The sequence below is a fragment of the Mytilus californianus genome, unplaced genomic scaffold, assembly GCF_021869535.1.
Source record: "Mytilus californianus isolate M0D057914Y unplaced genomic scaffold, xbMytCali1.0.p SCAF_13, whole genome shotgun sequence".
NCBI classification, from domain to species: Eukaryota; Metazoa; Mollusca; class Bivalvia; order Mytilida; family Mytilidae; genus Mytilus; species Mytilus californianus.
Genome location: NW_026262615.1, coordinates 3,961,954 through 3,987,858, shown reverse-complemented (window position 1 = coordinate 3,987,858; position 25,905 = coordinate 3,961,954). Strand labels below are relative to the sequence as shown.

At 31.3% G+C, this 25,905-nt stretch overlaps 1 protein-coding gene across 2 annotated transcripts in view; it reads right to left on the bottom strand.

Moving 5' to 3' along the window:
• LOC127723028 (sodium- and chloride-dependent taurine transporter-like) overlaps positions 1-25,905 on the bottom strand; it is an 83,208-nt gene that overhangs the window by 26,411 nt on the left and 30,892 nt on the right. Inside the window, exon 1 of one of the 2 annotated variants that reach the window (XM_052229438.1) lies at positions 16,164-16,215. The exons of the other annotated variant lie outside the window; for it this stretch is intronic. The gene's annotated coding sequence lies outside the window, so the exon portion shown is untranslated. Of the gene's footprint in view, positions 1-16,163; positions 16,216-25,905 lie in introns of those variants that run through there. 2 annotated transcript variants of the gene reach the window in all.

Here is a 25,905-nt window from a genome sequence, read left to right as displayed (position 1 = left end):
CCCCTTTTATTCATTTGGAAATGGCAACTGATCTTATTTAAACTGGATAAATAAGATTGAAAATATTTAAAGCTTGTTCAAAGACATGAGAGATACAAAGCACTTTAACTATACTTTTGTGGTAAAACATCCCTGTTATCTATCAAGTTTAAATGAAAACTATACGAAAAGGTGTTCCTTTATTTGAAATAACGCGTTTAATCTCTATCACATCTGTATTTGTAAATATCACATGAATACTAATTAAAACATGTTTTTGCATCATTGAACGAAATGTACGTTGTGTGCGTGCATTTCAAAGCGGGTTTCTGAATGATTAAACAAAATGCACTTCATTTGGATGTAAACGCGTTTTAAACGTTTATGTTGCACATTTTGACATCCAAAATTCTAGTTCATAGGGCTATTGTGAAATATGTACATTTATTTTAAGATGGTTTGACTTTTGTCGTGAAGAAATGTGTCATTCAATTCTAAATTAAATAATAACTATATATTTTTACTTGTAAACAAGCAAATCGTTCCACATATTTTAGTCAAATGTTTTACGAATTGCCATTTGGACATAATATTTCAAACATTGAAAGACAATTACAATATAACAAAGACAAACAAAAACAAACAACAACAAAACTTTTGAATATCATATACTTATAATTTAAAATATTTTGTTCTTTGGAAAATAAAAAAAATGTTGTTATGTTTTTATTTTTAGGAAACCTTACGCCAAAAACTATTTGCGAAATTATTAGAAAATAGGTGAAACATTCACAGCTTTTTTTCCGAATTGAAAATTATATTATATCGGTGATATGATGCATTCATGGCAGGAAACACATTCCGGTTTACTTGGTCTCGTTCCTTTTGTAGTACATGCGATTCACTCGGATATTGTTTGTTGACTTGATGTGTTTCTTACTCATTGATTTACGAATTTTGAACATCGGAAGACTTCTGTCTAGAAAAATCAATTTGAATGTTTGACAACAAAGAATGATACGTATTTTACTAAGTATCAAATAACAGTAATCAGTAGTGTTTGTATGTTGTACCAGAATATTATGAGTTTATAGCAAATATTTGATTGTGTCTGTTTAATTAATCCACAATATTTTTCAATTAGGAAAAATTTGTAGCTTGTCTTTTTGAAAAGACACATGTCCATTAATAGTTCAAAACACTCCATATTGCATTAAAGATATATTTTTGTTAATTGTATATTATTGGTGTTCACCCTGCAGCCCTTCTATTCATATGAAAATGGCAGTTGATCTTCTTTAAGCTGGATAACTTTAGAATGAGAAATGCACAATAACTAATAAGACGTTATAGATACAATGAACATAAACCCAACATTACCTTTGCCGTAATACATTCCTATAATTTGTCTAGTGTATATGTAAATTATACGAAAAGGTGTCCATTTATTTCAAATATCGCGTTTGATCTCGTTCATGTTTGTATTTGTATGTATCGCATGAATGTTAATAAAAACAAGTGTTTGTATCATTGAACGAAATGCACGTTGTATGCATGCATACAAAAGCGGGTTTCTGAATGATTAAACAAAATGCACTTGATTTTGATTTGAACGCGTTTAAAACTTAATTAATACAGATTATGCATAATTAATTTATGTTGCACATTTTGACATTAAAATTGCCAGTTCATAGGGCTATTGTGAATTATGAACATTTATTTTTAGATTGTTTGACATTTGTCGTGAAGAAATGTGTCATTCAATTCTATATTAAAAGGAAACTCTATGATATTACTTTTCAAACAAGCAAATCATTCCACATATTTTAGTCAAATGTTTTACAAATTTCCATTTGGACTTTATATTTCAAAAATTGAAAGACAATTACAATATAACAAAGACAAACAAAAACAAACAACAACAAAACTTTTGAAAATCATATACTTATAATTTGAAATATTTTGTTCTTTGGAGAATAAAAAAAAGTGTTGTTATGTGTTTATTTTTAGAAAAACCTTACGCCAAAAACTGTTTGCAAAATTATTAGAAAATAGGTGGAGTATTCACTACTTTTTTACCCGAATTGAAAATTGTATTATATCAGTGATACATTCATGGCAGGAGACACAGTCCGGTTTACTTGGTCAGTTTCTTTTGGAATTCGTGCGATTCGCCCGAATATTTTATGTTAATTTGATGTGTTTTTAACTCATTGATTTACGAATGTTGAACATCGAAAGACTTCTGTCTAGAAAAATCCGTTTGAATGTTTGACAACAAAGAATGCTACTTATTTTACTAAGTATCAAATAACAGTAATCAGTAGTGTTGGTATATCGTTTCATATTATTGTGATTTTATAGCAAATATTTAATTGTGTCTTTTTAATTAATCCACAATATTTTTCAATTAGGGAAAATTTATAGCTTGTCTTTTTGAAAAGACACATGTCCATTTATTGTTAAACACTCAATATTGCGACAAAGATACATGTTTGTAATCGTATCTTTTTGGTGTTCACCCTACAGACCTTTCTTTATATATGAAATAATAGTTGATCTTCTTTGAACTTTAGAATGAAAAGATTCAAAACAATTTAAAATTCATTTGAGATACTAGGCACATTAAACATCCTACATTACCTTTGCGGTAAAATATTCCTATTATTTGTCAAGTTTACACGTAAATTATACGAAAAGATGTCCATTTATTTGAAATATAGCGTTTGATCTTTTCATATTTGCATTTGCATGATTAAACGAATGCACGCTGCATGCATGCATACAAACACGGATTTCTGAATGATTACGCTAAATGCACTTTGTTTGACTTTAAATGCGTTTCAAACTGAACAAATTAAATTTCCTCATATTCAAATTCCGCTGCACGTTTTGACATGAACAATGCCAGTTTATATGGCTATAATGAATTATGTACATTTATTTTTGGACACAACACGCTGATCGTTCGACATATGTGTCTTGATTATAACTTTTCAAACGTGCCATATATTCCACATAATTTAATCAAGTGATTTACAAATTGCCATTCCAGCTTAATGTTTCCAAATCAGAGACAATCACACCCCCTTCCCCCCCTTCCACCCCCATCCCCACCTCCCCCACCCCCACCCCCCCCCCCCCCCCCCCCAAAAAAAAAATTAAAATAGAAATTACCAATTACATAACTATTAAACATCATTATAATTATTTACTAGATTATCTTGTTGTTATCCATTCGTTTGATGTGTTTGAGCTTTTGATTTTGCCATTTGATTAGGGACTTTCCGTTTTGAATTTTCCTCGGAGTTCGGTATTTTTATGATTTTACTTTTTGTTCTTTGAATAAGAAGAAGATTTGTTATGGTTTTAATAGGGAAGCTTTTTTTAAAAAAAACTATTGATTTAATTAGTCCAAAATAGGTTCAACATTTTTTTTTCAACTTTTGGTTAATTAAATATTTTATTATATAGGTGATACATACATGGCATAAGACACATGCCGGTGTACCTGTTCTCTTTCTTTGTGGTATCTTCTCGGAATGTGTGTTGCCTTAGTTTGTCTTTTACTCATCTATTTAAGGAAGTTCAACATCGGAAGAATACTGTCGGCTTTAAAAGATATTCAATTTTATTTAATGAAATTACGATATTTCATATTTGTTTTTCAATTTTGAATACGAAAAGGGATATGTCAACAGAAGTCCGATAAAAGATTCGAACATCTAGACTGGTTAATGGTATAATAGAAAGTATTGCTAGGTTTGGGATTAGAAAATATATATATAGATATAAGAAGATGTGGTATGAGTACTAATGAGACAACTCTCCATCCTAGTCACAATTTATAAAGGTAAAACCATTATAGGTCAAAGTACGGTCTTCAACACGGAGCCTTGGCTCACACCGCACAGCAAGCTATAAAGGGCCCCACAAAATACTAGTGTAAAACCATTCAAACGGGAAAACCAACGGTCTTATTTGTATAAAAAACGAGAAACGAGAAATACTTATGAACCACATCAACAAACGACAACTATTGAACATCAGATTCCTGAATTAGGACAGGTGCAAACAATTGCAGCGGATTTAAACGTTTTAATGGTACCAAACCTTCACCCTTATCTGAAACAATAGTGTAACATCACAACATAGATATGGCTATTATGTCAATGTTTTTTTTTATGGGCTGAAACGTAGACAACGACGATCAATCATGTAAAAATGAAAAAACATACAAGTAATGAAGTAATGAAGGAATCTTTGAAATAAATAAAATAATTTGAAGAATGTTTGAAAATATAAAAAAAAACCATCTCCCGTTTTTTCCTCCAACAGTTTTTCTTGGGGCATCCAATTACAGTTGCTTCTTGCTATCTTACAGAATTTATTAAACCTTTATGCATTTATTTAGCTCCTCTATTGATCAACTAATAAATTAAGCAGACTCCAGTTTATAACTCTACCATCTGACTTATTGTATTTTGTCATAAGACACAAAATCTTCGTCGAACCTGCCGCTGAAAACCCTCATATTTTTACAATGTCTTTAAATAATCCCGTCGTCGTCGACACAGATCACAGAACGGACAATCATACAGCATTCAGCGATACAGTATACAATAAAAATACCCGAAAGCACTCATACAAGTAGGTTTCTGTGGCTTTCTGCCGAAGAAAGGCAAATGCGTTCATATACAAGCATTAATTACATAGCAATGTCAGTCTATAAGTTTACACAGAAAGTATGTGCAATTAGTAAATTCCTTATCAGCAGTTAGAGTTGATATTTCGACTCACTACTACTATATTCCAACCAAAGGTTATCAGACAGTTTAGTTAAAAAATAAGTTTTATATATTCATATGGAATATATTTGAAAAGCTCCAAATATTTGATATGAACGTTTGCCTGTGCATATAGAAACTTTCTCTTCTCAGAAAAAGAATATTACATCTTAATTTTAGTTTTTTTATATACCTCGTAAATTATAATACGTTGCAAGTAAAATTAGGCTTCCCTTGAATACACTTATTATAAAAACTGTTATAATATATATGAATATTGTCTTTATCAGTACAGACATTGATTTTGTATTTTATCAAATAACATGTTAAAATTGCATAAATTAACACTTATAACACTACGTCCTGTCTACACATATATTTTGTCATAACGTATTGCATGCATTTCTCAGACTGTTTATGACGTAATTGACCTATATCCCTTGGATGTGTACGGATTGATAATTTATTCTGGGAAAACATATGTATTTGTTAGTTGTCATTGGCCTTCAATCTTTGTCAAGCCTGGGCCTTACTGTAAGATATGGATTTTGATAACTGTTGAAGATCACTATTTGCTTTCAACGACCCGTTGGAAGTCTATTTCATCAAAGCCGGTATAGAATCGGTTGAAAATATTAAGAATGGCTTTATAATTTCAAAGTCTGAATGTGAATATATTTCCCCATGTAAATAAACTCATCAAAGATACCAGGATTGAAATTTTGTATATACGCCAGACGCGCGTTTCGTCTACAAAAGACTCATCAGTGACGCTCGAATAAAAAAATGTTGAAAAGGCCAAAACAAGTATGTAAAACACACAGAAACAAATTTCGATTTCCACTATTAGCTCAAGTACAAGCAAGTACGTAAGATGTCGAAAATAATAGTAGCTGACAACTAGTATGATGTGTAATATGTTATCTGACAACTGAATGATACTGAATGCATAGTTTTACAAAATTGAGAATTCTTTAATCAGGACCTGAACATTTCAATTGAAAACTATCACTGTTTGCAACATTCTTCTGATCTCAGATTGTAGAATTTTCATTACTATTTGTGTTTATTCACAATGCACACAAATTGTTTTCATCCTAACTTAGAGAAAAATTAACTATAAGGTCTTCTCGCCTTTTTGCTGAAGAACCTTTTTCTTATTATATTTTTCCACCACATTTATTTTGAAATTGTGTTTCTCAACATGAAGAAAATATATTTGGTAAATGATACCAAACAGTTATTTCGCATTTGAAACTAAGCCTTTAAACATAACATTTTAGCATTTAGGATTTATCTCCCCATATACTGTTTTTCTTGCTATCGTTTCTCCTCAGAAATCGTAAAATACATTGCGTTTCTTTCACATGATGATATGCTCAATTTGGACCAAAAAGATAAGGTCACATGATATAGAGTTATTTCCCTTTTTGTGTTCGATTTAAATTGTATATCAGTGTTATTTATAAACCTTAAGTCATAGAGACCTTGAATCGTTCAATATGAGGTCCTTGGGTTATAAGCAGGACATATTAAATGTTCAATTTAATCGTAATTATCATAATGGAAGGAGGAAGGACTAGTTTTTCTTTATTCTAATATGTAGTTGTTTAAGATGAATGATTAAATCTTAAAAAGTTCATCATTTAAAATTTAATTGTGTTTAAAGATTCTATAGTGATCTGTTGAAAAGAAAGATAATATCAATTATTATTTTAGTTTAACTCGTGAATTTCGTTTCAAATCACCGCCTTTAGAAGATATTGATTTGAAAGACTAGTCGTAAGTGTTGTATAAATACTTTTGTAAACGGTCTTTTATTACACGAAACATTGTTGATATTGGTCTATTTTCCACTTTGAGAATGGTGTAACAAGAAATTCTATAAACAACATGTTGACTATGGTACTATGGAACTATATATAGTTAGCATAAATGTATGTGATTGGAGACGATATAACAACATAACAAACAATGCTATCTTTTATTTGTATATAAAAAAATAGGTTTTTTGATACGCACAAATCCAACAAGATCGAAAGAAAATTGAAAAGTGAATGGAAAGTAAAACTACTTGGAATTACATAGATGAAATAGTTCAAATGATACTGCTACATGTATACTATTTTCAGAAGATTTTACATTTGGAAATAGAAAAAAACAAAACCGGACGCATTGTTATTGGTAGATTAAATTCCTATCATGTTTAACATGTTTAAAGGCCTAGCAATAAATGGTTGTTTATTTAGAAAATTAATGCATCAAATTTACTAGATGAAAAAAAGAAGAATTTTAGCAGAAGGTGTATCTCTTTATTTCAATAAACGATGTATTTTCCCGTGGGATTTTAAATCTGCTCTTGTAAAATTCAATTTCGATACGATATAGGTTCATAAGAATTAGAATTGTGTCGAGCACGGTGATCTGGTAGACATTTGAAGAAAAAGACATCGTAATAAACGGATCGATTATATTTGTATTAGTACCGAACAACAACAAAATAAGCAACAGGTATAGTTTTTCCTATTCATACCTTGGTAGTGTATTTATGAAAATGAAAATATATAAATCAAAATGTGGTCCCGAAACTTGGAAGATTCAGTCAGCTTTAACCTAATCTTATCTGTGTACTAAATATGGTCGAATGCGGATTTTGATTCTTGAAATAAAATCACAGATCAGATGCAAGGTGTACAGAGTAAAATTAAAGAGCGTTACAAGAGAAAGGCAAAACAATCAATCAAACAATTGGAAACACAAATAATAAAATGAGGAAAATGATTGAACAAACTTACATGAAATATATCTATCAAGAAGTAAAACCAACTGACTGAAAAATAAAATTAAAGAGTATTTTGACAAGTTAACCGGAAAGAAGTAGATATAAGAAATCGTTTATATTTACGCAAAACATTATTCATTTTGCTTAGTCACTTCAAAATTACGTCTTTATCTGGGAAAAACAACAAAAAAAAAAATTCTTAAATTTTCTTATATCGCTTTCAACTGGAAGATTAGAAATCGAATTTGAAGCAGTTATATTTACTTTTATTGGTACAAACTTCGGACGTTAATACATTTGTTCTTGTTGTATATCAGGTATATCAACTGCAATTCTCAATATTGATATCATAAAAAAACGTGGTGTTTATGAAATAAAATGTATTGTCTACATCATAAAAACTTGTATCTTAGAAACCGCGTGTAACAACAATGGCTGCTAACATGTAAATACATCCACTACGCAACGGTCAACTACGCAACGTTTTCGTTGCGAAGTGGACACAACCAGTGGCGAAGTGAACAAAACCCAAAATTTCAAATACAATACAGTTATCTCTTAATTTCAATTTGCAGCGTCGTTGTATATGGTACATGAATCCATAAACTACATTTTAATTAATGAACACTAAATTATAATAGTAGTCTTAATGTATATAATTCTAAAGATACTGTAAAATTACATTACAAACGGATTTACCTTCGTTTGTTGATAGTGTAGTGCATTTATTCTATTTGCATTCAAACTATCAGGAGGCTGGAATTCGCCCTTAACTAATTAATCGGGTACGTTCCGTCTGTTTGAAAGTCTCAGAAAACGTTTAGAGAATGTTTGTATTTTCGTTGATGCAGTTCTTCAGAAAGACCTTTATCTATTATACCAGTGAACGTTCTGTTCAATTATTAGACTTCTATGCAGTTTGAATAATCGATGTTACACGACTGGTTTAAGTGGTGACTCACTTGGAAGATATAACTGCGTTGTTATGATCTCTTCTATATAAAAATAAGAAGATGTGGAATGGTTGCTAATGAATCAACTCTCCGCTAGAGACCAAAGTACGTACAAGTGAAAAACTAAAGCTCACATTACGGTTTTCAACAATGACCAAAATACATACCGCATAGCAAACTATCAAAGTTCACGAAATATGAAATGTAAAAGAATTCATATTAAAAATTTAACGGCCTGAATTTATGTACAAAACAATAAACGAAAAAAATAAATACGATATACAAAAACAAACGACTACAACAGAACTACAGGCTCATGACTAGGATCAAACACATACAGAATGTAGTGTGATTAAACATGTTTGTGGGCGCCCTCCCCTCCCCTAAACCTTTGCCAATCGGGACGTTTGCGTAATAGATGCGTTGACTCCTCGAAATAATTGAAACCAAACACTTAATAGTCTAGAATGTAAAAAATATTCAAACGTTTGCAAGTCACTTTGAAACATATTGTAACGATCTCTTGGTTTGCGTACTGACGGAGGCTGGTACGCATGTGGCGTTTGTCTCCCTGGGGACGGCATGTTCTAGAAGCAATACTGGAATTATATCCTTTAACCGTCTCCTGAAAACTCTTCCGACTGTCTGATTACCTAGAAGCTGTCAAGGAGGGGGAGCTTGGGAAAGATCTTGGATAATTTGGATATTTTTTAACTGATTTTCATTGCTGTCAAATCACACCAAAGCAGTTTTTCACAGATTGGTAATTACACAATGGATTTCTTTTATTTTTTACGTTTTCTTTGTATTCAAACTGCTTGCTCCTTTAAATATGTGAGTAAATTTTGTGTTTTATGCGCTGCGTTCAATTCGGTACTGTTCAGACACATAGCTTACAGTCAATTACAATATTTATTTCTAATGAGACAACTATAACCTACAGACGAAATAACGTTGATTAAAACAGCTAAGATAATCGTAAGGCCTTCAACAATGAACAAAACCCGTACCGTATTGTAAGGTATTGATTACCACGTCATAATGAAAAGTTAAACAATTTAACAAAAAAACCCAACGGCCTTATCTGTATACAAAACAGTATGGTAAATAGCAAACAACGTGGCTACCAAGGCATTACATATTTCAGACTGGCACAAGCACATATAAGATGTGGCAGGGTAAAATATATTTACTCAACTCGCTCCTTTACTGGGGAAAGTTTTGTTAATACACAGCAGTAAAAACTGTTGACATCATTTAAAAAGGGCTTAAAAAAATCAGAGCAATTCAGGTGCTCCGAAAGGATAAACAAATTCTGCTCCACATGAAAGTTCTTTTCACAGCAATAGTAGGCTATCTACTATACATAAAATATTAACCTAGTAATGAAGACATTTCAATTATTTAAAATTGATCAGAAAATAAGGACATGTCAGTAATATTAAAACATTAAAAAATTCTTATATGATTTCCATGTTTTTAAATTCTTATATGATTTCCATGTTTTTAAATTCTTAAAAGTGATTGGTCCGTTAGTATGTTTTCCCTTGGTTTACACTACGATAGACGATGTTTCCAAAACTTCCTTTGTAGCCTATTTATGCGCGATACACATGCATGGGATCCTTAGGTTCTACGAAAATTGAAATAATGAAACAAAAAACAGTGCAAAACTGTTATTCCTGTGGCATAACATAACGTCATACGAACGAAAACTCAAGCTGAATTTATCGTTACTTTACGCTTAAAATTTGAATAATATCGCGTTAAAATTGAGTGTTTCGGGTAGGTGTTGTTTCATTTTTTATTTTATTGCATGAATCGAACCTTTTTTGATTCCAGCCAGTTAATATGGCAGCTCACTCCTATATTGCCACATGTCAACCGTGGAGATAAATAGATGCAAATGGAAATATAATTTTTATCAAAAGTTGCAAATGATTTGGTTAAGAACTATAAGGGTTAACACATTTTTCTAGAGGTTATTGGTGTGTATTCTGTATTCTGTATTGCTGACTCCAAAACTTAATTTAATCCTTTGATAGTTTCCTTGTTGTTCAGAACAAAATTCATTTCCCTTTTACCCCCAAAAGGTCATTGAAAGACACCTGAACGGATGGAGATGGAACAGAAATTTGTGCTCATTTCTTATATGAAAGACCCTCGAGATGTCCCGATTAAAGAAATATCAAATTCCAGGTGCTTTCCCCTAATAAACTTTTACCATTATAAAACAATCGTATTCTTTAATAAGCAGGCTAGGAATACCTTCACTGGAAGAGAAATGAGTGCAAACCTAAAAAAACCAACATTACAACAGATATATTTTAAGACAGACTCAGAGATCACAGAAGATACCAATGGAACAATAAAAAAAACAAGTCGAAGAAAAACGACAATAGAATTGTGAATGGAAACGGGGAATGTGTAAAAGAGACAACAATCCGACCAAAGATAAGAAAACAGTCCAAGGTAACCAATCAGCGCAGCGGAAAATCTCGCACTCGGAGGCAGGCTTCAGCTGGCCCCTAAACAATAATGTATACTTGTTCAGCGAAATGGATGCCACACTAAACTACAAAACATAAACATGAACCAAAATGAAAAAACACACAAATCTAACAAAGGCTACAGGTTCCTGACCTGGGACAGGCGCATTAATACGCATGGTTAAACATGTTTTGTGAGATCTCACCCCTCCCCAATACATCTACCCAATGCGAAATAAACAAACACACAACAATACGCACAATAAAACTCAGTTTAAAAGTCGTCCGATTCCGATGTTAGAATAGGTAACAGAAGAATACCATGCCAACAATAACGATGACCAGGATAACAACAATCTAGAAAAAACTTAATAAAAGATAAAATATTGAGTAACATGAACCCCATGTTTTTAGGGTAACTTGATTGTGGTTTGTCTGTGCGACACTTTCAATCAACTACAGCATCAGATATCAGACTGCAATGAATTCAATCCACTTTTCCACTGTAGGGATACAGCTAAGCAGAGATTCGTTTGAACTGTTATATCCTTATTTTAGATCTTGGAGTCCTGCTTTTTTTGTCTTGTAAACGCGTTTATAACCATAATAACTACATACTATTATTGACATTTCTCATTTGATCACAAAAAAAAAAAAAAAAAAGGCACATTGAAGAGAAGAAATAAGTCTCAATCATAGACATTTTATGCTTGGTGAAAAATGAATTGCTTGGAATAAAATTAGTTAATAATAAATGTGATAATCAACGGACAGGTTTTAATAAAAAGAAATGCCCCACATAACTGAGCTGCTCAATAAAGTTTGTTTGTTTGAACATTGGATAAATATAACAAAAAAAAACATTTTGTACACTAGTTTAACACTTTCTAAACATAAAGTCGGACTAAAGAATAAATCTTATTTAGTTTCATTAAAACGAATGGTCAAAGTAGATGTATATATATATGCAGGAAAATGGCAGTTGTTATCAAATAGTCCGTCTCTATGAATGTTGGCGTTTGTTTTTGTGGCAATTCAGTGTTTATGTTGTTTTGTAGTTTTCCTCTTATAGTTGATGTGTTTCCCTCGGTTTTGGTTTGTGACCCGGATTTTTTTTCAGTTAAATCATTTATGACTATTGTACAGCGGTATACTACTGTTGCCTTTATTTGCTTTTAAAATGGATCAATTTTACTTTATTGAAAATGATACACAAATTTTTTTTGAAACTGACATCATCAAGATGCTTGATATTTTGTATTGCGAAAAAAGGTTTAGTTAGCTATGAAACCAGGTTTAACCCGCCAGTTTGTTCGGAAAATTCTTTTACCAAGTCAAACATATGATTGTGTCAGTACTTATAAATTCCTCACAATTGTCTGTTAATTATGTAAAATCCCTCAGTTTAATAATGATTTACCCCCGAGGGTATCACCAGCCCAGTAGTCAGCACTTCTGTGTTGACATGAGTTATCATTGATATGGTCATAATTATAAATTAACTGTTTACAAAACTTTTTTTGAAATACTAAGGCTTTTCTACCTCAGGAATAGATTACGTTAGCTGTATTTGGCAAAATTTTTAGGAATTCTTGGTCCTCAATGCTCTTCAATTTCGTACTCTATTTGGCCTTTTTAACTTTATGGGATTCGAGAGTCACTGATGAGTCTTTTGTAGACGAAACGCGCGTTTGGCGCAAATACAAAATTTCAATCCTGGTATCTATGATGAGTTTATTTAATAATGATTTACACATTTTCAGAAAGAGTTAATTGAAATTTTTGTAATATTGCCGCATCGCGATTTCTTTTTGAGTTGGCATTTGTTCGCGGTTTTGGCCTTCCATTTGGAAGTTAGATTTTGGCTGTATTTATTGTTCTCCTTCTAATACCGCATTATCCATGTACAAATCATTTAAATGAGCAGTGAAATGTTTGAAAAGGGTGAAAAGTTTGAAAAGTGTAAAATGACAACCTCTAACATAGCTAATCTACGACACATGAGACATTTTCTGATATACAGTACATGTAACTGTTCGGTGCACATATACATTTGTACTTGGATAAGTATGGTTTGCAGTTTATTGATTTTGACAACTTTTGTGGTAGGTATATTGATTTTATTGAATTACAAACACGATGTATGTGCATATAAACTCTTTATATCAAAATCACCAAGATTTATAACTCTACATGTATGTGTACCTAACATAAGTTCTAATAAACTTTAACATTAAAACAACAGCTATAATCAGTACTAAATACTAATAAAGAATATAAAATCAATTGTAACTAACAATATGAGCCAAACCCTATTATGTAATTTACAATCTTATCGGATAATATGTAGATTTAACAGACGACTGTTTTGGTAGTTGAATAATTAGTTTGTTTTACCGTATGTTTTTTTTTTTTATATAATTCAAATAAAGATTTTATTAATATCTAATTATTTTATAAACATATTTGATATACAAGTGTGTTTTGTTATGATAAAATACAAACAAAAAAGGTAAAGATTAAACTTGACTCACTATAAGTATTTATCAACAAAGGCTGCTACCATGTTACATTTTAAATCGTATACACTTCATACAAAAAGACCTTTATCAATACGTTGATATATGTTTTTCTAACGAAATAAAATACGCGGGATTGCATTAGAAATACAAATTCGTGACAAAAGGTACAGTAGACAAAGTACAAAGACAGTAGTATTTGTAACTAAATTGGTAATTGGTTCACTCTTTTCTGACAGACGATGCAATGCATTGTCATCCTGAAGTTAAACTCAATCTCATTTTTGTGATACTATAAGACACACGAATCACAACTATCTAGTCTCGCAATAATAAAATACAAGACTGTAAATTGCAAATTGTTTATCTGACTCATCTGTTGTTTTAATGTCTGTCCTTTCTTTTTCTCTTTTCCTTTCCTTTCCCATGTGCCTTTGCCTCATGTTCATTCACTTCGCTAGACAGGTACAAACTGTACCAAATAGTTTGGGTCTGATGCACCCGAAACAGTAGATGATTGTAGAGTACCACGTGCTCAAGACCGATCTTGATTTATATTAAGATATTCAAGTACCCGTAGAGCGTTGGTGTACTTCTGAGTGAACAAGCGATGCTGACATTTTTATACTGCTTTAATCTTATCTATTGTATAGTGTATATTAAAAGAAGAAACGCTTGAGAAGTGCCTGGGTGTCCGGAAAGAACACAATAATGGCCACACATAGTCAAAATATAACTGTATTGTGCTATGTATATCATAAGTTTATTTTCAGATTTCCCGTACACACGTTTCTTAATATTACAGTTTAGATCAGTGAAACAACTTTTATATCATCTTTGAACTTTTCAAAATGTCGGCAAGAACAATCAATGTTATAGAGGTTCCAAAATATAATATGTCAACCATCCCCCCCCCCCCCCCCCCCCGTTAAGTTCAGTTGGTACCTCATGTTTACAATTACAGAGTGCTAAACCTCATCTTTTTATACTTAATTTTCAGTCGACCTTTACGGGTTCAGCAATACAAATTTTCTTGTTTGATGTAATGAAAATCTTACTTTATGAAGAACTACACTGATGCTAAAAACAAATATACCGGCCGACATGCATTTGCAGTAATAAGAAGCAAAATGTATACACAATCTTCCCAAAAACAAAAATAAAACCCATCTTGCAAAGTTATTTAATTTCATTTTAATATGTTTTGATTATGTCCTATCACTCAGCATCCCACATTTTTTTTCGATAACCCCAATTGCAGTGATTTCCAGCATCTCATATATCCAAGTGAACTTGAGATTAAAGAACTTCCGAAAGTCGAAGGTCTGTTTTATATCTTGATCTTCTGCCCGATATTACCACAGATTGACGACTTCAAACTAGAGTCTATGTCAAACATAATGGTTTCAATGTTACAGTCGTCAACTTCCAATTTCCCAGCAGTAACACACACGACGATCATCGCATGGTGTTCATAATTCTTATTTGATACGTTTCGCACCTGTATGTTCAAACTATAAGTATCCATATGCAGTGATGTGCTCCTTACACAAACACTGTTTCAACAGAGTTATGAGGAAGAACGACTGCAATCGACACTAACATTACTAAGTCCGCATACTTTAGACACATACAAGTTATGAAGCGTTGTTTTCATTTTAATAGCACTGGCTTGATACCACTGCTGATGAACTATTGGTATCCGAGGGTATCATCAGTTCAGTTGTCAGTTCTGCGGTACTTACATGATTTATAACATACCTTTCTTAAATTGTCTCTTTAAAAATTTGGAAATTATTCAGAAACTAAGGTTTCAACCCTGTCAGGTAAAGTTGACATTAGATATTTACCTTGTCTACTATGTTAGGTCTTTTTTGGTCAGATAACTCTTCAACTGATTTGCTTCTTATGCATCCTTGGCTTAAAAATATTCGGCCTAATGCGTTCCTAATGAAGGCAAATCGGGAAAAGCGCTATGGATGCATACGCTATATCAAGTGTTGTTTCCATTTTTAACATACCTTTTATGGTAACTTTTACGAATAAGCTGACCAAAACGATATGCCTGTACCTCAACTCATGTTTATCTGTAATTTTAACGATTTGGTCTTCTTGCCGATTGTTACATTTTCACTGCGTATTGATTTTCTTAGCGGGTGTAGCATTCATAGCTACAGGAGACACTCACCCTGTCGACGCATCCGGTCTAGCTCCTTTTTAGAAATCAATTGATTTCCTTAGTGGTCTTAGTGTGATACCTTGATTTGTAATCTTTTTCGATTTATGACAGTTATTTAAATTCCGAATTATATTTGCTAGTTGATTTCACGTACGTTCAAATTTGAAACAATTTAAATGTATTTTCATTAAAAAAATACTATGGGATGTAGCGGTAATTTTGGGTGCTGCAAGTTAGGAGCGCCAAAAGATGGTTTAGTCAACCGTACTTTGATTAAAGTAGATACACGATCAATGACACTTTATTTCATCATGATTCAGTAGTCTGTAAAATATATTTATAAGTTGCCTTATCAAGTAAATGATATAAACATGGTAATGACCACATCATATATTAATGCTCCCTATATATGTCTTATGTGTTGTTTACATTCACTTTGTCAACAGTTACATATAGGGCAATAATATTTACTCACCAAACTTCTGAATAACTCCTTTTAGACTGCAAAATATAAATCCCTCTGTTTGATAATGATTTACACATTTACCTTTTAAATCACATCAAGTAGCACGTGGCAAACAATTCTTTCGACCGGAATGTGTAATTGAAATCAACAATTGAATAAAAAGAAAGGCTTGGAAAATGATTTATTTCAGAATACAAATAGTTTATACTTAAATATATATAAATTACATACATACTTTATACACATGATTTCATATGATATATTTAATACATAATCATTAATAAGGGATTTCTTTTTCCTCGTATGCATTTCTCCGTCAAACGCGAATCTGGATAATACACAGACCCCTATAATTATACCTCAAATGCATATCTGTTTTGTAATATACAGGAACAATGCATGTTGCATTTACTTTTAAATAATGCATTATATCAACATGTACAACTAAGTTACTTCCCTTGGCCACTCAGGTTATTATGTAAAAGTGTTTTAAAGAAAAAGTAGATATTAAAAATGTATAAATTGTTTGCAGTGTATATAAAACTGGGATTCAACCATAATGATAAAACGAAAAACATTTGTAAAACTAAAACTAAGAAAGAATGAACTATTTTATGAATATCATGATCCGTTTGAACAAATCTTTAAAATTATATTATGAAACTTTAATTCAACAAAACTTAGAATTTTCGAAATACTAAAGATTTTCTACCCTAGGAATAGATAACCTTAGCTGAATTTGACAAAACCTTTAGGAATTTTGGATAGTCAATGCTCATTAACCCCATACTTTATTTGGCCTTTTTTTATATTTTTATTCGAGCAATTTGTCTTCTATAGACGAATCGCGCGTTTAGCGTAAATAATTATCAAAGGTACCAGGCTTATAATTTAATACGTCAGATGCGCGTTTCGTCCACATAAGACTCATCAGTGACGCTCAGATCAAAATAGTTAGGAAGCCAAACAAGTACAAAGTTGTAGAGCATTGCTTACCCAATATTCCAAAAAGTTGTGCCAGATACGGCTAAGGTTATATATGCCTGAGATAAGAAAATCCTTAGTATTTCGAATAATTCATACTTTTGCAACCAGTAAATTTATAAAAATGACCATATAATTGATATTTATGTCAACACCGAAGTGCTGACTACTGGGCTGGTGATACCCTCGGGGACGAAACGTCCACCAGCAGTGTCATCGACCCAGTAGTGTAAATAGTTATCAAAGGTACCAGGCTTATAATTTCATACGCCAACAATTTTAATCCTGGTTTCAATGATGAGTTTGCTTTAACTTGTTTTGCACATGACGTATAAGCACTTTTTGTTGCAAAATAAGTATATCGTCCAAACTTTAAAACGGCGGATGGGTAAATGAATGGCAAAGAGTTTGCGAGAACGATACTACTGTTTGCCTTTATTTAAGGTGGTACCAAACACCTTGACTAAAATTAATTTGGCTCGTTTAATTTTCATAAAGTTTTGACAAAATGTTTACTTTGACCCTTTGACAAAAATATAGAAATTTCAAAAAATTTGAACCAATCACTTTATCAGAAAAATTTCATTGGTTATATAGCAGTTTGACAAACACTAATTTTGATCATTGAGAAGCTTAATATTTCCTTAACAATACAACGTGATTAAAACGTTTAGCTGATTTTTAAAGAGTTATCTCCCTGTAGTGTTATGTACCACCTTAACACAAGTTTGATAAATATTTTCCATAAACATATAGTGGTGATTTTTTAATTCTAATAACAAATTCAAATGGAATAATGAAACTAAAAATTCAATTTCATAGTTGCAAATTTGCAACCATGAATTAAAAAAAAAAATGATTTCTGAAATTTTACAAAAATTTCAATAATATATCTGAATCAAAACGAATGATAAATAGGCCATTTTGATATGGAAGCTACTTTTCATTTTTTTCTTCAGTAAGGGATATTCTATAAAGTTTCTTCACAATTTCAGCTCATTCACTGTATATGAGTTCTTAAACCAAAACAATGAATAGTGAAAGCTGTATATATATGCCCTTCCTTAACTCGTATTTCCTCAAGACTAAAATAACCTAAAATTTGAATAATAAAATCGTTAATCGTTATCAATATAAAATCGATCGCTGGCATGGAAGATCCCAATTGTCAGTTTGATATTCAATATTGAAGAAAACGACAGATAAGCCTGCCTTATCACTCAATATGTATCATGAAGTTAAGCATAGGGCTAAACAATGCATAAATATAGTTTTGATTAGGAAAGAATAGATACTGGAAAAATTATTTTTTTAATAAAACTTGTCAACTTGGCTACAACAGGTGTCACAAGAAGATGCAATTCGATATTTAAAATCGACACTAAATTAAAATAAATGAATTACAGGCATCACAACTTTACTTCCTAAATCTTCATTATCTTAGTCATTCCTAATGTTTAGCAAATTATTATTCTTAATATGCACGCAGGGCTGTAAGAAAAAGTTTGATACTAAAGGCATATAATAACACCACTTTGATCTGAAGTTGCTGATATTGGGAAAATCAGTCAGTCGAAAACATAACCCCGGTTTGACCCAATTGTTAAACGCGTATGTATCTCAAAGTTACAATCCTTTTGAACAATGAAAGTTGAGAACTTTTGGAGGTTTAGAATCGTTTTCCTCTCGAAAAAAAAACATTGGATATGTTTGAATAAACTATGATGCGGGATACAGAATTTCAAAATAAAACTTCATTCTCTGTGTTACAAAATGTAGAGAGAAAACATCTGTGCATACCAAAAGTTGACAGAGCTATGCAAATATTGCCATCCCTGTGTTTTTTCAAGCTCAATGTATAAACATTTAAAACCATATATTTAGCATTAAAGTTACCAATAAAATATATTATGTATTCATGAACTTTGAATGTACAAATTTAATATATTATGCATGAAAAATGATGTGAGATTAACAAATTTAATACAACAGGTAAAATCAATGATTTAAGACAGAAAATGCAAGTATCATTTCTTTTCCAACTCAAGTACCTAAGATCATATATCAGATAAAAGTTCCGTGATGTTTCCGCAATTATGACTCATAATGATTGTTCATTTTATGAAGTGATGTAAACAGAAATAGGTACTATATATAGATATTATATAATTATGTAGTAAGACTCCAGATATTCATAAGATCTTACTATTGTGTCAGCTGGGTTATTTGTTATTAGCTATGATAACATTTTCTCACGTATGATATGTTTTAAGTATGAGCTCTTAATGTGCGTTCTCATGGTACGATTTTCCATTCGATTTTCATTCGATTTTTACCTATGCACCTGCTTTCGACTTAAATCGTACCGTGTGAACACTAAAATCGGAAGTCGAATGTCAAGTCGAAACGTCGTTTTGAAATCGAAAAGTACGCTATTTTCATTCGATTTTTTTACTGGAATCGGATCGTGTGAACACCAAATCGACTAAATAAAGAAGTCGATTCACTAACCCATAATTTTGGTCCTTGATGAAAACGTATGTTAACACTCAGTCTTTAATAGAACCATGCAAAAGGCTTATAAGTGGGTCCACCTGACATGTCAACCAAATGTAATGAAATTTTGCACATATGTTATGTAAGTCAAGAGAAAAAAATTCTAGCTTTAAAATTTGATTGAAGGCTTATTTTAGATTTTGCAGCGCCATCTATTGGAAAAGGCTTAATTTCCCAAAATTTCCACAAAATGTCACAATTGTGTTACTCTAAATATGCTAGATATGGGTATGTTTCGCTGATATTTGAGTAATTTTTATTACAAGCATCATTCGTCCTTCGAAACTTGACAATTTTTTTTTGCTTGAGTGTAGCTATATTTTGGGGCTGACCGGTCTAAAAAGGGCATTTTGGACATTTTTTGGATACTTCCTAAAAAGGTCAACAAGAAGACAGGAAATCTTGTAAAGTACAATGCTTCAAATGTTTCAAATATTTCGATAAAGGTTTACATGTGTGCTACAAGATTTATGATTTTTGAGCTGGGGTCTCCTACACCGTTACCATGGCAACGGAATACAAATGAGTAATTTTCACATATTTTTCACAATAATCCATGTATTTCATTATGAAAACTTATTTATCTTTTGACACTGGCTTATGATATTTGGCATGAAGGTGTATTACAATAAGACAGTGTATCTTATCAAAAATTAAAACCGTCAAATGACCTTGACCTTTGACCTCAAGGTCAAAATACTTGATTTTTTTTACATTTTCTTATCTGGAGCACACCTTTTCCTCTCCCTTGACAAAGTCTTTTCATACTTGACACACAAGTTCAGCACCTCAATATCACGTGTCACGTACCATGGATGATGACCTTGATCTTTGACCTTTAAGGTCAAATAAAAATGCAAGGTCAAATATTTAATTTCAAATGTCACCCTAAAACCAAACATATTCTTTCTTGCCATGTCAATATGAAAATGAAGAGATGTGGACTGATTGCTTATGAGACAACTATCCACGTTAGTTAAAATAAAGTGGTAGAAAGCAATCCATAGGCAACAGAACGTGCAAGACCTTTTTTAGTGCAGCTAAGGGTGTGTCCCTGGGGGTCATGCCCCGTCCCTCATAAAATAATGATGTGATTTAGATTTATCTAAAAAAACAAAGGGGGTTCAGAACTCCATCCTTAACCCATATTTAATCTTGATTGCCTTTCTAGTTCATCATGTGTGACGTGCCCTGCCCCCTACATACCATTGATGGTAAAATAGTTTGAAAAATGTACATATCCCTACCTCTAAATCATATATATATTCTCAATCAGCAAGACAACACCTTTGAGTACACCTTATATGTTTTTCCTGTGGTTCGTGCCCCTTATATATCTGTTCAGATACCCAACCATAAACCATGTCGTCAAATAAATATATCATGACTAGACCAATTAAGTGTAACATATATTGTGTCCCTCATGCCCTATCCCCTCGTTTCATAAATTGGTAACTATACTTGGTTTCTTTTCAAACGCATATATAAGCTAAAATATTTAATTGTATCTTTAAACTAGTTTAGTGTGAACTATTTTTATTATTTTTTTTCATTATTCAATGTTATTATAAAGACAACAAATCCATCTCTAATCAGAACACTGAAAAAAGAACGGATTAGGTAAATGGAATTTTAGATGCCCGGCTTAAAAGTTATTAAATACACGAATAACTAATTAACTTTGTCTGTGTTAAAATGGAATTGCTTTTCGTTTTTTCTACTGGAAATGATTGTCATCAGATTTTAAAGGACGTTTTGTGTTAATGCAATTTTTCGTTTATAAGGCATGATCAAGTTGGCGCGTTTTCTTATTGTTCGCTGGCTTATTGTTCGCTAGCTTGATGCATCTTATTGGTCGCGGGCTAATAGTTCGCTAGCTTGAGTCTGGTAATGTATCATGACATGCATCTGTTGCACCACAATTTGGTAGTAAAATGATTTTCTTGAGTGTTTAGTCCTTGGATCCAGCATGAACTGTACATTCAAGTCTGGCAGTTGAATTCTTAAGTTTGACTACATTTTGACAGTCTAAGAATCATGTCTATATAAAAATAAGGAGATGTGGTAAAATATGAAACAATTCAATTGAAAAAACTTACTGCCTTATTTATAACAAACAGTTTACGAAACACAAATATGACAGACATGAACCAACGACAACCAATGAACTACAGGTTACTGCCTTGGGACAGGCACATAAAGAATGTGGCGGCGTTAAACATGTTTGTGTGCGCTGAACCCTCTCCTTAACCTGGGACAGTGGGGTAACAGTACAACATAAGATCAAACAATAAAAATCAGTTGAAAAAGGCTTAACTCTAAAGATTGATAATATAGAAATACATCTAGCAAAAACACACAGTAGACGTGGACGGGTACTTATACATCCCAAAAACAAAACGAAACTTAGTACAGATCTGAGAGTACTCGCAGTTATTGACAGCTAGTTCAAAGCCAATAACAACTAATGAAAAAAATCATGTATCTAAGACTAAAATATCAATCAGTACACATCCAACATCCAATGGATTTAGTATAAAGACGTCATTAACAGTCTGAAAAAAACATGACCTTGTGAAATGCCAAACTATAAGTATCGACAGATTGTAGTACCATATTAGTACATATGTGTAATATTTAGTATGGTTTTAATTACTGATAACAAAATCAATATGTACACCAATAAAAACAATATTCAAAGTTTTAATTACAGTGTTTAATGGGTAACCTTTTTGAATAAGTTTATTTAAAGGATTGATAAGTTTACTTTAATTATTTTTGTAAACATCAGCTTTTTACTTAATGAAACAGATTGCCCGGCTATAAAAATAGAGTCTCTTAAATATTTTTAAGTACAATTTAAGAAAAAAGGGCTAGTGCGAGCTTTTCCTATCAATCGGCGTCAGTCGTCAGTTGTAGTCGTCCGTTAAATTTTACAAAAATCCTCTCCTCTGAAATTATTGGGCTAAATTTAATCAGACATGGCCACAATCACCATTGGGTATAGAGTTTTAGAAATTGTGTGCAATGACCACCCCCTTTTTTCCAAGCAACATGGCCGACATGGCTAATAATAGAACTTACGGGGTAAAATGCAAGTTTTTTCTATTATCTTGAAAACTGCTTAAGGTAGATGGGGTGTCTAAATTATAATCCATAGAATTTTTTAATAATTTGCCAAAATGTAGTTTATATCATGCTTTTTTGGAAAAAATAATAAAAAGAATGGGTCACGGGGCTTATTTTCACGCTACAGGTTGTGCAAAATTGACAGATTTTGTATAGATAATGCATGGAAAACGCAATTTTCTGCCATAAAACGAAAACTGCACCATAGAATTTTGAGATAAAACATGAGAAGATAGCTCTAATATTATACTTTCAGATAAGAAAAAGAACAAATGGGGTCACCGGGCCCGTTTTCTTGCTACATAATAAAATATATAAATTCCTAACACATTCTATTGTAAAAGTAACAATATTTGAATTATCTGCCCTTACATTTGAGTTGCCTCCCCTTATGTGGCAAAGTTAGAAAAAATTGAATCAAACAAAAGTATTCTGTTTTTTGTAAAATACAACCATAAATATAATTAAACATGTCATTTTCTATATTAAAATGTAAATTCTTACACATGAATTACCCACTACTCTCAAAATTTGCACATTTTATTAAAGGTCTAGACCGATTATTTTCTGGTATTTCAAAATCCAAGATGGAGGAAGACACCCTATCTACCTTAAGATAGAGAAAATCTGACAGGGGCAGGAATTTTCAAAATGTTGAGATTTTCCTACCATCTATTTACGTCAAAACTGTCAGACGAGCTTGTGTTGCAGTTTTTGCCCTTAAATGACATAATTTTGCCTATTATTTTAATCTCTGCAATAGATAGATACTTTACAATACAAAATTCGTAAGGGGTTCTTCGGATTCTTGTGTCTTGCCCTTGATTGCAGCTGTTAGTGTTAAAGTATAATGTTGAACTAAAAAGTGAGTCCATTTATCAGTAAATACTAAATTGAAAAAAAATCATTTTTTTTAGATGCTATTTCTTGATCTTGAAGATTATCGGTTGTCCAAGTTTTATAACAATCCATGAAGGTTTACAAATTTATCATGTCGAAAAAATTCAATCCCAGATTGTCTGTAAATGTAAACTGTAAAAAACTAAGTCCATCTTTCAGAAAAATACTGAATTGAAAAAAATATGTTTTCAAAAGTTTGCTTTAGACATTATCTCTTAATCATAAAAAGGCTTCTGCCAAAGTTTTATAAAATTGTATGAAGGTTTGCTAAAGTAATTGATGTGTAACAAATTTTAACCCCAGACTGTAACTACTTCTTTACTGTCCATTTATCAGTAAAATACGTACAATGAAAATAAATATTTAATTAATGAAGATTTTTTACAATTTTTTGCTTTTTTTGCCAAGTATCTTATAAAACTACAATCTATAAATAGAAACTTTAAAAAGCAAGAAAAAAAAAATGATTTACAATTATTTCGTAGAAAGAAACAGTTAAATACATGAGATGAGTAAAATTTTGACGAGTTAACTGTAGTAAAAATATGACAGCACAAATTATTTTAGAAGCCTGTTTTTATAATTAGATTTCTTTGTAATATAACCTTGGTTATATAAAAATCAATTTTATGGTGACTGTAATTTGTTAGCTATCTACACCTTGTTAGATTATTGCTCTTTAATAAAAAAAAAAAAAAAAAACACTTTAAAACAACATGGATATACAGATTGATTTTTTAATTTTTTCAGAAATTGCAAAATTTGACATTTTTCAACAGAAGCATAGAAAAAAATCACAATCAGTTTTTTAGTCTAAACATTCACTTATTACACCTTGGTATGCTTTGTTTTATATTTTACTTTATAAAAAGAAAAGAAATATCGAAACACTTATAATGTATCAAGAGCAGAATGCTTAATTTGAAGAAAAAATAGATACTTTTTATAGATTTTAGAAAATGCATTTTTTACTGAATTATCTCCTTTTGTACAATAGAAAATCAATATTTATGGCTTCATTTATTGTAATTGTATTATCTTCATTGTTAGTTTAACTTACATTGTTAATTATAATAATGGTTTTTACGGAAGCGTATTAGGGCCATCCTTTTTATTTATTTTTTTTCAAATTGTCGACATTAATCTTGGAATTATCGACTTTAATCTTGAAATTATCAACTTAATCTTGGAATTGTCATCTTTAATCTTGGAATTATCAGCATTAATCTTGGAATTATCAACTTCAATCTTGGAATTTTCAACTTAAATCTTGGAATTATCAACTTTAATCTTGGAATTTTCAACTTAAATCTTGGAATTATCAACATTAAACTTGGAAATTCCAACTTTAATCTTGGAATTATCAATTTTAATCTTAAAAATGACTGATATATTACTTCTAGTCCATAGTTTATTGTGTTTCTCCGTATAATTATTCTAATTATACTGTTGCCTTTATTTATAATTATTTTCTCTTGTTACTTCCCCATAATGGATATACGTGGATATGCCAAAAATATTGGCCATACTTTTGCAAGATTTTATATTTATGACGCTACTTTTTAATGATATTCTATATTGATATGCATAGTTCTTTCATAATTTTATATTGATTTGGGGTATGTTCTACATATCTTTTATAAATATGTTATGGAAATCTTATATTAATGGCCAATTGTGGTATTTAATCAATCAAGGACTTTATATTTTCATTAAAATATTGTACACAAGTAAAGGTCATTCTTTGTATATATTTTATTACATATATGTGACTAGCCATGACATATCCAGACTTATGGAGGTAGAACGTCATTGTGAGAAAAACGTGGTTAACTAAATGTGACTAGCCACTTCCAGGATAAAAAGGGTACATTGTCTAAAATTTGCTTTTTGTATATTTATCTAGAATATTCGAAACAAAACTCTCTGTCATGTTATTATGACATATTTGTTGTAATAGCAATGGAACGAGTCATTTTGAATACCGGTATGAAAATGAGACTGTTCTATGACGACTTTTATTTGTTGAAGGCACTAATTTATAAAATACAACACCATTGTATTTATTGGCGCTTAGTAATGTTCAATAGCGTATTTGAATGAAATTCAAAGAATTAAATTTACTACAATACAAACAATTCTTAGCTCAATTATGGAACATGTAATTTAAACTTGTTGAAAT